The sequence below is a fragment of the Lycorma delicatula genome, chromosome 4 (genome assembly GCF_047948215.1).
Source record: "Lycorma delicatula isolate Av1 chromosome 4, ASM4794821v1, whole genome shotgun sequence".
NCBI lineage: Eukaryota > Metazoa > Arthropoda > Insecta > Hemiptera > Fulgoridae > Lycorma > Lycorma delicatula.
The window spans coordinates 160308456-160324149 of record NC_134458.1 but is presented as its reverse complement, the minus strand read 5'-3'; the positions used below and the strand labels follow the sequence as shown (position 1 = coordinate 160324149).

The 15694-nt window shown below is 29.9% G+C and overlaps 1 protein-coding gene across 2 annotated transcripts in view; it reads left to right on the top strand.

The window, feature by feature from the left end:
* LOC142322962 (uncharacterized) overlaps positions 1-15694 on the top strand; it is a 1168170-nt gene that overhangs the window by 1075752 nt on the left and 76724 nt on the right. For both annotated transcript variants that reach the window (XM_075362062.1, XM_075362063.1), the window contains exon 8: positions 2848-2876. The gene's annotated coding sequence lies outside the window, so the exon portion shown is untranslated. The remainder of the gene's footprint in view (positions 1-2847; positions 2877-15694) is intronic.

Sequence of the window (15694 nt, the reverse complement as noted above, 5' to 3'; positions counted from 1 at the left end):
ATTGTACGAAAATTCATCTTCCATTAATCAAAAGAACAACCAAGCTTCTTTCCACTACTTTCACTCCACCCTACGTTTTCCTATATTATGCATTTTTTTTTAGCCTCGTGTTTCGATTCTACGATCATCAGCAAATAAGACGAGCACTTTAAAACGAGTACAAACACTGAACGGTGGAAGATGACAATTTTTCGTTTTGTAGTACTTTCTGTATAATAATATTATTATTATTATTATGTTTCTTAAAAATTAATCTTCACTGAAATACATAACTGGGGAAAGAGTTTCTTCGTATTTTCATGCAAAAGTAAAGCAAAGTTTTTTTTTTATATTTGAAATAGAGTTTATTAAACCAAATATGTGGCGTTTTAATCGATTATATTTGGTCATTGTTGAAGTAAAATAATAATCCCGTCGCTGTAGAACGTCTGTTTTTTCTGAACGAAAAACTGTCACAAGTGATTTTCATAGACCTCTGTTGAGACTGAAATAAACGGTAGTTTGATGATCCAAGGTCAGAATAAAACGGTAGAGCCATAAATATGTCTCGACCAAGCTCTCTCAATTTTGAATAAAACAGGTTCCAGAACCATATCTCCAGTAGTTACCGATCAGTATCATTCCGTCCACGATCGTGGTGATTTCGTTTACTCGTGATGATTTCATAATATCCTACGTCGGGTTATTTTACATCAATTTTCTCAGAATTAAATTCTCTACAAGTTTTGATAATAAATTTTACGCATTTGTTAATCATTTAACAAGGTTTTTGCATTACAGCGTAAAAGAACGTGTTTTTAGACAAAACATTGATGTGTTTTAAGTCGGATATTATGAAATCTACTCGAGATATAGTTCTGAAACCTGTTTTATTTCATTTTACAGGTCAAAGACCAAAATAAACCATCAAGTTTACTCCCTAATTTGGATTCTTAGAATTTCACTATGGTTTTATTTCACTCTTTGTTCAGGAATCGGTGTGAAATCTTTCGCTTGGCGTAACTCGTTAACGAAGCGTTTCCAGTTTCATGTTTATGTGAACGTTTTTCATTATTTTCATTAATATAATGAGCTCAGAAAGCGCTGGGCCGGTAACACTACATGAATCATTCATTCTCTATACATAAAGATAATTTATTTATTTACTTTTATTTCGATAGTGATGAAATTTTGCTCACTGTGCTCACACAGTTACAAATAAGTGGAAAATTGTTATCTACATTTCATTTTGAAAAACTACACCCAACCCCCTTTCCACCCTCTTCAGCAAAATTTTAACGCGCAGCTTCGCGGTTTTTCGCGAATATCTCGAAAACTGTGAGAAAATCGACCAAAGTGAAGATAATTTTTTGAAAGCCCATAAAATTTGCTACAAAATTCAATTTTCTCAGTTCTGAGCCCTTTTTAATTCCGAAGATATTAACAAAGTTGAAAATTGGTGCACAGCTGTTGTTTTCTTTACCCCGTTGTGAGTGTGAGTCACCATTTCATTTGCTATCTCCTTATCACCTGTCTTTCACCTCATTATCGATCTCACTCGTTCAGTTTAGGCTACAAAAAAACCGCAAGCTGAATATCAAGCGTCATTCACTGATGCCGTAACTGAAGATCAAACCAGTGTCAAAATGCTCAAACTACACATTAAATACATGTGCGGAGCCATGGGTAACCGCTAAAAAAACTACCATTAAATAGGTTAAAATAGAACTGAATACAAGCTGACCAAACTCCAGGCAGCTCTATATTTAAAAAAAACCTGTGGCATTATGAAAGGACTCGATTGACATTCAAAATGACCACTCATTAACAGATTTCAGCCTTAGATAATTAAGAATGACTTCGAGACGTTTCACACTAAAATAAATACAAAGTTTCATTTACAATCTTGAAAATAAATAAAAAAGAAGCAATAAAATTTCTATTATTATTTAAAAATAGCATTCTTAAATTGTATTTTAATTTTTTAATATAATATGTATTTTGTAATATTATAAATCTAATTTTGCCTACTCTAATCCTATAAACCAGTGTTGGTACATTCCGCAATAAACAAAGGCTTTAAAATCATGTATTATTAATTAATAAATTACACAAAGCTTAAGCATAAAATATTCTGTGAAAACAAATTATGACAAAACATACAAAAACAATTATAACAGTAGTAGGTACAAAACTTACTTTCTTATTTAAAGTTATGCAAATTTTTCCGAGAAATTCTCACAAAATCTCAGAACAAACGCTATAAAGCTAGTGAATTAATGAATATAAATTAAAATAAAATAATAGAGAAATTAATCTATTGGTTTCCGATATTGACACTGTACTGACTTATTAGATAGTTTGAGAAAATTAGGTATCATTTTTTTTTAAATAGTTTTTTTCGCATTTACAAAAATGTTAGGTGTAATATTAAATTATTCAATGAATATATTTTTAAAAACTTATGAATGAAACATATTTTATGTCAGTTTTGTCAAGAATTAAAATTTTACCCTTTTCATAATGAAATTTGGTCATAGAGTACGATTAGTTAATAATTAAGATCAGGAAAAGTAACAGAAGCAAGGAATCAGAATATGGAAGAAAAATTGAAGAGGATGCAACGGTCAACGTCTACTGTTGTCACGGCATATACATAGAAAATTCTTACCAAACGTAAATTAGAAACTACATCCTCACTTCAAGTATAATGTTGTTCTAACTCTATTATTAAACACTGGCTTATGTATACATTGACAAAAATCTTACATACCTTGTGACTAATGGCAAATTATTTGTAATTAATAAGAAATAACTTATAAATTATAATTAAATAGTCTAATTAAATGAAATTTAATTTTGTTTCAGGTATCTCTTAAAGTCGTTCATGTTAACATGTAAGTAATGAAAATTACGTTAATTAATATAATATTTCAGTTAATTAATAAAGTATCTGTGAGTCTTTATAGCTAAAATTGTGATAAATAATACAATTTGTTTTTTTTTTCTAAAATTATTTTAGTTTTTATCTCTTGAATAGTTATTTCACTCTGATGTGTAGGGCTGTTATAAAATTAATATCGATGAAAAGTAGTAAACTGTGAATTAAACTCTATAATTTAGCAGAAAAAAAATTAATAAATTGCAACTGATGTATCTGAAGTGTACGGATAGTACAGAAACAGTGAACACTGGGTGGGATTTGAGAGATTAATGGGAATATAAATTCATAGTAGATAAACACGTTGGTTCACAATTTCTAGATTGAAAACACTTGAGAACACACCCACGGCCTCAATCACGCATTGTAATTTAATAGGCTGAAGAAACTAAGAAAATTGCTTGATCAATTTTAAATGAATTATATCTCATTTTATTACTTGCGGTGCAAGGATAGTGGGAAATATAGCAGAATTAATGAAAATTACATTGAGTGTAATTTAAAAACACATAGAATGTTTACAGACAATTATAAAAAAATATAAATAAAATTAGTCAATGTTAAATTTTTTCTTATACACAAGTCTTATACACAAAAAAAAGAATACTGATTAAAAGAATTTTAATCAATTTAAGCCTAAAATTAGACTGGATAGCACGGCAAATTTGTGTGCTTTTTGTAAATATATACTTTAATATGTAATATTTTGGTAGGATGTTAATCTGATTTTTGTGTGTAAGACTAACGAAACGCGATGTTGATAATTCTCATTTCCTGATGATGCTGATAAATTGATACGGCGAAACATGTAGGAAAAAATATTACTATGACAAATATATGGTAAGACGACAATAAAAATTATATATATGTTTGCAATAAGAAATAAAAATATACATATATACCATACGATAAAAATTGCTGATCAAAACGTTTATATATATATATATATATATATATATATATATATATACACACACACAGGTGATTCAGGAGGAATACTAAATAATTTGGGAACTGATTCTAGAGATTGTAGAGAATAAGGAAAAATAATTCATACTCGTACAAATATATGTCCGAAAACGCTTTGTTATCGAGTTACGGCTAGCCAAAAACTTCGCCCTGATTTCAGTTTCCCCTGTTAAATGAAGTCATACTGAAATTTTTAAGGGGCTATATAAGGTGTAAGATTGATGGAGTAAACCTGAATCACTCTGTAATATTTCAAGCGAAGTGTAATTTGAATCCTACTATTAATTAACATATGCTATATTTCTTGTCGACTACCTAGTAATTTCAATTTTATGTCACATGATCGTTTTAATAAAAGCCTTTATCAACTGGCAAACCAGGAAACGGGTACACTACAGGAATACTTCCGATAAAACTAATGAGTAAGTCTGTTTTTGCTTGGTAAATGTAACTTAGGACGTCTTAGTTGCATTAATTTTGATGGACCAGACGGTTACTAGAAGAGTTTCAGCGTTATTAAACATTTAAGAAGTGTAGTTATTACTTATAATGGGAGCCAAGATATATTAAAGCTAGTTAAGAGTTCCTTGTTTGGGGGACAGAATTAACAATGCCATGGGAAGCTGAGTTGCACAAAGGAAAGAAGTATTTTTCCTGAAATATGAAGAAATTTTCCAAAAAATATTACACAAAAAGAAAGACAAAGCGAACGATAACGATCGTTTGTTAGATGGTTTAGTAGATTTTGAATTTTTTGTGGATTTTTAATGCGAATTTCTGCTAAACCGGTATTTTATATGGTTTAGTATGTAGGATCCAACAGGCTTTTAATACGTAGTTCCAAAGTATTTCAATAGTAATTAAGTCGTACTTGGATGCTTTACATTATGGGAAATGAATTATTTTCATTTTGAATTAAGAAATAATAGAGAAACTTATGATTTCTTGTAGCGGACTAATTGGAAATTGCTCGCAAGTTTCATAAGAATTAAATTAGATTTTTAAAGGATTTTAATTTTTTTATTCCTAATTTAAAATGTTACATTTTTAAAAATCAATATACGAATAATTTAATTTCTAATTTTCGGTCTTTTTTCTTTGTTTTATTTCAATTTTGAACTATTTATGTAAAGAATTTCTAGTCTCTTAATTTAAATCTGTTACCTGCTGAATTAAGTACCTATTGAGATAATTTTGTAATAAATTTACATATCTATTTATTTTAATGATGCTAATATTAAATAAGCTAATTTTTATTACTTTTTTTTTATTATTTAAGTAGCTATTTTCATGCACAGTAGTATATACGAAGTATATACTCGGTGTCCCAGACAAAACTATGCATCAGTGTAACATTTAATTTATTATATTCAAACTTTGTAATTATTCTTCTCCTCACAGGCTTCTCCTGAAGCCTGTGAGGTTGGTGAGGGAGGTGAGGCTGGTGTGAGGCTTCTCCTCACACCAGCAGCCAAAATAATGTATTCCAAAAGTTATGTCAATTAATGTGCAATGACTTGCATCGTATCTAATTATGACGTTACTATTATAGTAACGAAATATGTTCAGGTAATTTATTGTTACAAATAAAATTATTTTTGCCAAATATTTTGTTCAAGATGTATTTAAAGTGTATATTTATTTATTTCTCGAAAGTATATGTTTTTCCAAGTATGCTAAACTAAGGTTTTGCTATAAATAAACAGTAACAATGACAATACAAAGAATGAAATGAGTTGTTTATTTATTATAAGCCTTAATGTCATGGTTTTCTATGACGTGGCGTAGTTATTTACGAAAATTATTTCTAAATAGCACGTACGCACCAATAACTAATAATCTTTTGAGCTTTGTAGGCATACAAAACTACAAAATAAGAACATTAAATTGTAAAAAAATGTATAAATAAATAAGGTGTTAAAGAAACGTTAGTAAAAAGTAATATACTTATAATATATTATTATAATCATTAATACATTTATTATAAAAAAGTGAAGAATACTACAGAGATATTAAATTCACGCTATAATAAACGTAAAATTAATTAATTAGTTAAAACGTTAATTCGTACTATATTTTATAAACATGAAACATAAAATGATTTCATACAAAATAGTTTATCTTAGTTAGGAGGTCTTAGTTTTATGGCAACCAATAGTACGTGTTCTGCATGCCGGTTTATAGGAGTAGGTTGAGGAGACAAGTAGAGACAGCTCGTAGGGAGGAACCGCCTTTAGATTTTACAAATACTATAGTTGTATATCATATGTTAAATGTTTTCAGAATGACCTTGTATCAAAAATAAAAACTTTTATTAGATATAAATATATATAAATCAGTGTACATTTGTGTGATTGTTGCATTTTTAAAACGTTGTAAAATTTTATGATGAATGCTTACAAAAATAAAAATATAAAATGCAACCGGTAAATAATACTTTGAAGGAATACATAAAATGTTACCTTTCATTAAAGATAAAATATTCCATGAGAAAGACACAGCGATCAACGGAATCACTCAATACTTTTCCGTAATCTTAAAATTATGAAGATGATACTTTTATATGTAAAATCTGTACATTTATAAGTGAAGCATAATCGATAATTGCGTCTTAAAAAAGTTTTATAGATATTTTTACTATATTTTATTTACGAGATCGGCAAAGATGATTCTAAGAGAAAGGTAATTCTGTGAGGAATTTATTACTTTTTTGTGAAGTAGATCTTCATTTCTCTAGCTCTGTGATATGGTATGATGAAGGTATTTTAAGGCTGAGTAAACTTCATAATTATGTTTTTTAATTTGTTGAAAATCTTCAATTAATTTAACCCGCCGGGTTAGTCTAGTGGTTAAACTCGTTATCGCAAAATCAGCTGATTTACGAATCAGCTTTATTTACGAATCGAAAATTCTAAAGTTCGAGGCTCTTGTAAAGGCAGTTGCTTTTACATGGATTTGAACGGAAGTCTGTGGATACTAGGTTGTTTGGTTTCAATTTACCACACGTCTCAGGAGTGGTCGGCCTGAGTCTGTTCAAGACTACATATTTATCGGTACATTTTACACTTATACGTCAAACTCCGAACAGATGCCTTGGTATCTCTGCAAAGTTGACATCATGTCACTGTGCTGTTACTCTGTTTTACATAATTAAATAAACAAATAAGTAAATTACGGAGGAAAAGGAATTTTATTAACCGGAGTTAATGTTTGGTATAGGATCGTAAAATTGTTGTTTAAAGAACGTTTTTCTTTGAAGAAAGCGTAAAAGGAGATTTATATCTTGAGCTGTTTTTATTCCTGTTATAACAATCCTATGTTTGAGATTGGCCTTTTACACATTCGGAAACAAGATATGACATCTCCTTAATGTGTTCTTTCTGAGTGTAACTTGATGAAATTTTTCCTAATTGATTAGGACGCTGTAAAACAATTAAATAAAATATTTTCTAAAAAGAATAGTCAGTAGTTGTTAAAATAATAACAGTATTCAACCCGTACCAAACCAGACAATCGAACGGTTTCCGTACAACTTAGACTACTTCGTATTACGAGAAAGGATCTTTTATGCTTCCTTTGCCGTTTTTAATAAATTTCCGAACCGTTTGAAAAATCTTTCTATCAGTTTATTTAAAATGAAATTGAAAGATTTTCTTTTATGGGAAAAATATTACACAGTGGATGAAATTTTAAATAATACTAAATAAAAAATTAATTAAATTTAAAAATCCTGATTTTTCTGCGTCCCTTTAACTTGTACATAAATAAATGCTGAAAATAATTTTTAATAGTAGCATCTGAACTCGGAAAGACGAGAATTTTGTTTTTTAAAGGACTCACAGCTGGTCCTTTTGTAGAAATTTTTTAACGTATAATGTATTTCCTTTAACATTATTTTCCGTATGTTATATTTAAGTAAATAATATGAACTTAATCATATTTATTTATTTTATATTATAATTTATGTTTTTGTATTTATAATGTATCGAATAATGATGTGATCTGTATAATGTGTTATTATATACAGATCAAAATAGACGATTTAGTTTTTATTTATGTTTTTTAATGGCTACCACTTTGATTTTGTAGCTTTTTAGGATTTTTTAGTCGTCAAAGACATACTACTTACTTCAAATGACCTGAACTTTTTTTTCAAACTGCTACTTCAAAACTCAATTGATTTTAAAAATCCGGAAAAGTTTTATTAGAAAATTTGTATATCAGAGGTTAAATGCTGTCACGGAATCTTAAAGGTTTGAATACTTACACTGATTTGTATTAAACATTCAATAGTGAACTATTTTTTCAGATCTTTTTTATAAACTGTTTTTCAGTTAGTAGTTGAGGAAATTGAATTTTAATCTATTCTGTTAATAAATATATAAAACAGTTTTGCCATTTTAAAAAAAATTAAGAGTTTTTTTTTTCAAAACAAATATCAACCAATATAACCAATTAAATATACATGTTCTGGATAATATTATCACAGATGTGGATAATTGCTAACTAAAATTGCCAATGCACTTCAGCAAATTTAACCATTTTACTGAGAGAGGTAGATTACTGTTAGTTGTTTGAAACAAAAGTAAACCTAATGGCTATTTAAAATGTTAGTACTAATTTGTTAAACTAATAATTATACTATACTGCATTTCGCATACATAAAATAAATTTAAAATCCACTGATTCTAAACCGAATGGCTGATGGCAATTCCCTATTTTTATATCGCCACACGTTGCTTTGTTTTGTTTACACTATGTAGAATAATGTTTGTTTTTGTAGTATTTGTATTCATATGCATTATTTAAAATTTAAATGTCCAGTATAATGAAATAACATAGTTACTTGTAAAAAGTGATTAAATTCATCACATCACTTGATATCATTTTTTGTTTTTTTTTTGGAGAGAAAGGAAAGAAATATTTTTGGGCCGAATAATAATTCTGAGAAAATCGACTTGCGCTGCTTACGCCTCCTCCATCTACAAAATTCATATTTAAACATTGTCTTATGTTATTTTTTTAAATAATTTAATTATTTTTTTTAATGTTTAAAATATTATCCGCCAAAGCCAGGAAAGTTGTACAACAATTCCGACTACCGAGTGCATCCCCTTCGACCAACTACTACTGGACTATAAGATCCGTATTTCATCCAAATCGTTCCATCCAACTGAAGATATGATGCAAATATTAGGCCATATATGTACATACATCCTTCTAGAAGCTTTCCATACTAAAATAGTTTCTTTTCGTCAAGATCACCAAATATGCCGACATTCAAAATCTGACTCGATTAGCATACTATTCCTTACATACTACACTGCTCAGAAATAAAATATGACTATTTAGTCGGAGAAGTAAAAATTGGTTGCAACGTAATAATAATTAAAATAAAATAAACAGGAATAAATTAATCATTCAAATCGTCTCAGTGGTTGTTGAATTTTAAGCGAACATTATGCATGCATACATGCAAAAAATAAACATATTCTGATCCATTTAATCTGTATAAATAAAACAAGTTGAATTGCACATCTCTTTTAATGAAAAATAATGTTTAAAAATATACTTCTTCTGGAAAAATTTATCTAACAAATTGATTCCAATAAGGTAGAAAATCAAAGGTACGAAATTTGAAGAACAAACAATTTTATGTAAAGATACTTTGAAATTTTAATTCAAGTGCAGTGATATTTGCGTCCTGTACGCAAAAAAAAATTGTATGATTTACACGCTCGTATTTAAAAAAAAAATTATTTCTAGGATAACAACCACTCATTCATAGTGTTGTGCTATTAGGGCAGGTTCTGTCATGGCTGCTGCTTTTCACCTTGTTCCATCTTTTTTATCTCTTTGTTTCAGCATATTTTCCCTTTTCCATAATTCCATCCATCATTTGAATTATCTTCCTTCCTCTTCCTTTACTTCCGTTCGCCAAGCCTTCTATCGCATCCACTAATAAACACCTTCTTCTCAAAATATGTCCTAGCCAGTTCCTTTTCCTTTATTCAGTCATATTTAGCATTTTCCTGTTCTCTCCGATTCTCCTTAATACTTCTTCATTTATTACACTATCTTGCTATCTGTGCCATATCCGCATCTCAAAAACCTCAATTCGTTTTCTGTCTGCCTTTCTCATCGTCTACGTTTCAGCCCCATATAAAATATTTCATTAATCTCTTCCTTAACGCTAAGTTTAACTTTCCACACAGAATCTTCTCTTCTTATTAAATGCTTACTTACTTTTTTATATTCTTGTTTTAATTTCTACTGTGCAAATAGAAAATAAGATAAAAAAAATAATAATAATTAAAATTGTAAACTAAGACTTTCATAGAAAAGAATTTCGACCACGAGATTCCACATTTTATTCAGATGATTACCGTAATTCACCAAGTAAAGTAAATGTACAAAATTATACAGTTTTCACGAAGTACGTACGTACGCGTGTGTGTGTGTGTGTGTGTGTGTGTGTGTGTGTGTGTGTGTGTATGTGTGTGTTATTTCGCGTTTGACGATTATGTTGAAAGATATTTCTCAGAACTCTTATTTACTTATTTTCATGTATGAGTTGCAAATTTATACTGATTTAAAATTCTGTCATTTTTATAAAAAAGTAAATTTGCTACAAAATAAAATAAAAAACAAATAATAGCTTGTGAGTATAAAATAGAATTTTATTTTATTTTTTCAGCTATCACGATATTTTCTCAGTATACAAACATTCCAGCAAGTACACAAAGAGAAACTTAAGAACATTTTTATGATAATTAACTGTGATAATAGACTTGATAAAAACAGTGTGACAACATTTATTGACTTATTTGTGATTTATTATAATCTAAGATGGTATAAATTATCCGACCGGTATAAAAAAATTATTTACTAATAAATTCCTTACTGACGTCCAATATACTATCAAACATGCCTCAATACTCCTTGTATAAACTGTTTAGTTTTACCAGTTATTTAAAATGAGCAGCTACATTATTTAATACTTTGACCTATTAGCAGATTATTATGAGTTTTTGTGAATATACACTTAATTACCAATGAGAATACCAAAAATGTAATAATAATTGTATTTTCAAACATGAAAAACATCTAAAATTATCAGTGTTATCTAGTTGTCGAAGTTTTGTGTTTTTTGAAAAATTGTAAAACGTAATTTTCACAAATACTCATAATAGGTCAATATTAAATAATGCAGCTATTTTTACTTTAATATTATTTAATGTGTTTGTAATTTAAACGATTAGTAAGTACGAATTTTAATCCCTTATTTCATAATTCTTTATTTTATAATTGTGTATCTTATAATGCTATTCTGGTCAAGGTTTAACCGCGGTTTCCCTTGATTTATCCAGGAAAATGATGGGGTAGAACCTTTTTTGTGAATGGAGTAGCTTTACCCATACCTGAAGTGACCTATATATATTTTTTAATATTGTTCAGATTATCATTATATATAGCGGATTGGATTAATTCATGGAATGCATTGTGTAGGATAAGGTAGATCCAAGCCTGATAAATGTTTTTACATCGATAAAAATACTCCGATTTAATAAGCTTATGTAATATTTAACATAAAAATCAATTAATTTTCATAAAAACAACCGTTTTTGCTATAAAGTTTAAGAAATAATATTTAATTATATGCTATATAATTTAAGAAATAATAACAGTTTTTGCTATAATATATTAAAGAATTGAAATTTTATAAATATGATTTTTAAAATATCAATCTGCCTATTTTCTAAACTTCTTGTTAGACCAATCACCGCGATATTTGTAGTTTTAAAGCTTTACGGCGAGTATTAAAATCCCAAAATTACCGGGCAACTTTTTTTGTAGTAGAATCACGGTCAATTACTTTCTCATCCACCTACAACCTTTTTCCGACCTTTCTTTTTTATTCCGGATGGTATAACAAAGTCCTTCAAAAATTTGAATTTTATTTAGAAACAGTACATTACTACGTTTTTCAGCATATTCGAATATTTGTTCGAATTTTTCTAACTTTCCTTTTATTCAACTTATCTTACACCATTTTGTTCAGAATTAAATTCTCTACAAGTTTTGTTAAACTTTTTTTATGTGTTTATTACCCATTTAACAAGGTTATTGTACGTCAAACATAAAAAACAGGGTTTTTTACACCAATTTATTGGTTTTCACCCCAGATTTCTCAAAAAATATTGCAGATATGATTCTGGGACCTATTTTATTCCACTTTTCACATCAGAAACCATAAGAAATCACAAATTTTGTCACTTAATTAACGTTGTAAAAATTTCAGTACGACCTCATTTCACCGGGATAGCTAGAATCCGTGCGAAATCTTTCACTAGCCCAAACTCATAAACGAAGCATTTAAGGGCATTTATTTATATGAACTTTTAAAATTATTATTACGACTAGAATAGGTTATGAAAGTCCCGGGAGAACTTTATGATACACCTGTGAGTGTGTATATTATATGTATTATGTATGTATATATATATATATATATATATATATATACTAGCTCTACCCGCCACGTTTCGCTGTGGCACATTGTGGTTGCATGGATGAGAAATGAGAAACAAAACAAAGCATACGTTTCATAGAAGTTTAATTTTGCAATACTTGTGGATATACAATTTTTTTTTTTGTTTTTCCACTGTCTGCGTAGATATAAAGGCTATCTGGTTTTCCGACTTGGGAACACGCAACATACAGTTGCCCATGTAAGAAGCAATCCGCATCTAAATCTAAACCACACAATTCTAAAGATTGACCTTGAGCTTTATTGATTGTGATTGCAAATGCCAATCGAATTGGGAATTGCAATCTTTTAAATTAAAATGGTGTATCGGTCGGGATTATGGATATTCGAGGAATGAGGACATCTTCACCTTTGAAAGACCCCGTTAAAATCGTTGCTTCCACTACGTTATTCATCAATTTCTTAGCTGCAAGTCGCGTGCCGTTGCAGAGTTTTGGCTGATTAATATTCCGCAAGAGGATAATTGTCATTTTTTGATCGAACCGTTGCTAGAATCAATCTAATGAGGAATGTTTTCCCAGTTCCTCCTGGCGCATCCAAGAAGAAGGTCCCCCCAACTCCGTCATTTATCATTTGCATTATGCGATCATAAATGCCTTTCTGTTCACGCGGTTATTTGGGAATGTTTGATTGGACATATGACTGAAGATCACCAATGTTGTAACTCTGCTCACGGCGTAAATCCACATCAAATGAAGCAATCGCAGCTCGTGTGGGTGCTGGCATTCCCAATTGACTAAGAACTTTATTTGCAATAGCTAAGCACTTGTCTTCAATATTTATCAATGCTTCGTTGTAAATGCCTTCTGTAAATTCCATGGTCATATTGGTATTTCTAGGCGTACTCTATGCAAAATATCCTCAGCCATATGCGATCGATATCTTTCCCATAACTCTGTGGGAGATGAAGGGAAGCAAGCGGTCAATATAATTGCGAATAATGCGCGAATTTGGTTTGGATGTGCAGTGTTGCACGCGTCATTAATACATGTATCCCACTGTTGGTCGTTTTCTAATAAATTCAGAGCTTGGTGAAAGGCGCAGCTCAATCATGACACGATCACACAAAAGTACCTCGATTAAAGTGAATATTTAATTCAGATTGTATAATAATCTGAATCAGATGCAAGTGGATACGTTTTTTTTTTTTTTTTTGTTAACAATGTAATTGGGAACAGGTATTGTTTCACATGTGACTGCGGTTGTCGTTAGCTAGTATAGCGAGTGTTCCCCTCGCTTCCGGCAGATGGCGCGGTCACTGGTGCACAACTGACCGTTAAAAAAACTGTTTTCTCGCGGTCGTGGGTATGTGACTGATGCGAAAAATAGATAAAAACAATCTTTGATGCGGGTTATATATCGTGCTAAAATTTGAGCTCAATCGGTGCAGAACATTTTGAGTTTTTGAAGCGTACACAAACGAACTTAACATTTTTATATATAAAGGTTTGTGGGCTACGAAAAAAAGCCCTTAAGTCGTGCGAAAAAACACATCATTTTAAATACTTACAAAAGCAGAGTAATGCTTACAAATTACAGAATAATCAAACGGCGTTGATTTCAGATGTTAATAAACTGCTAACGTAAGTAGAAGTTCTGCCGCTTCAGTGTACAACGTGATTCTCGAGTATGAATCTACTAATGAATTACGGTCTCCAAAGAAAACAAAACCCCGCAGGTTAATTGAGCAAAAGGTGAGATTTTGATAAAAACGCGATACGTAAAAAAATTACACGAATTTGAATTATTTAGAAATAGTTATCGGTGTATTATGTCCTTTGGAAGAGAATTCGGTTACTGTCTTCGACAACGCTTCTTATCATTAAACGAAAAGAATTCCAGCCGTGTTATAGAAAAACAATGATATCAAAATGTGGCTTAGTTCAAAAGGAATAATTTTTGAAGAGGTTTAAGTTAATGTTCAATCATTGCAAAGGGTTTCGCGTATTAAAAGTAATTATAGTCCGTATAAAATTGGTTTGACACACAACGCCATATTGGTAAGTCGTGTTTTTATTCGGCTCCTAACGAATATGTTTGCCGCCCTCCGTGTCGCGAGTGGTAACGTCTCGGACTTTAATCCAGTGGTTCCGAGTTGGAATCCCGGTCAGGCATGGCATTTTCATACGCTATAAATCATTCATATCATCACCAACTGCAGTTGTCCTTCTTGGTGGCTTTTCTTTTTGTTTTGGTGTTTTTTTTTTGTTTTTTTTTTAATAAAATACAGATGTTTTAGCTGTTAAATATAATTCAAAGAAATTTTTTACTTAATCAGTTGTGATTTTGTTTACATTGGCAACGGCCATACGGGCTCTTTGTGATTGGTCGTTGTGTTTGACAGCGGCCATCTTGCATTGATCTGATTGGTTTTCCTTTGTTTACATTTCCATCTGATTTATTAGCCTCTTATTTATTAAAAAACTGTACAAATTAAAAATAGATAGATAGATTTATTAAAAATAGGTGAAAACAATCTATGATGCGGGTTATATATCGTTCTAAAATTTGAGCTCAATCGGTGCAGAACAAACGAACTTAACATTTTTATATATATAAAGAAATAATCAATTCTTAGTGATAAAACTAACTAAGTAGATCATTAATTTTAGATGATATGAACAACTTTTTAAAATTTCTGCTTGATCACATTTCACCCCCTCAGTTATAGAAAAAATGTAGAAATTTTTTTTTACATATTTTTATAAGGAAGATTTAAAAAAGTTGTCAAGGATCAAGTCGATATTTTTTTTAGAAGCTGAAAAAATCGAAAAAACGCAAAGTATCATCATTTCACTCCTTTATAAGTCGAATTTCGCGCGAAATCCTTTCTTAGCACACCTCTGCTATTAAAACGAACATACCTTCAAAATTTCACTTCTCTATAACAATAAGAGTTTAGGCTGGATATTGATGAGAGTGATTCAGTCAGTCAGGAAATCTTTTACATATTAAACATATTGCAAGTCAATGTATAATGAAGCAGTGCCAATTTTCAAAACAATAATACAATTCATTTTATAACCACAATAGAAAAATACCTCATTTATCCTTTATACTGAGAAAATATCAAACAAAAAGGTACCTCCCCCGAGCAATATTTTATCACAACTGAATATCGATCACTTAAATTAATCTTGGGTCGAATAAACATATTTTAATAACAATTTTTTTAAATTCATTTTTCATTTATTACTTTACGTTGTGTAATATATGATCAGATAAGCCACCACAAACGTTCACCCATGTAGACC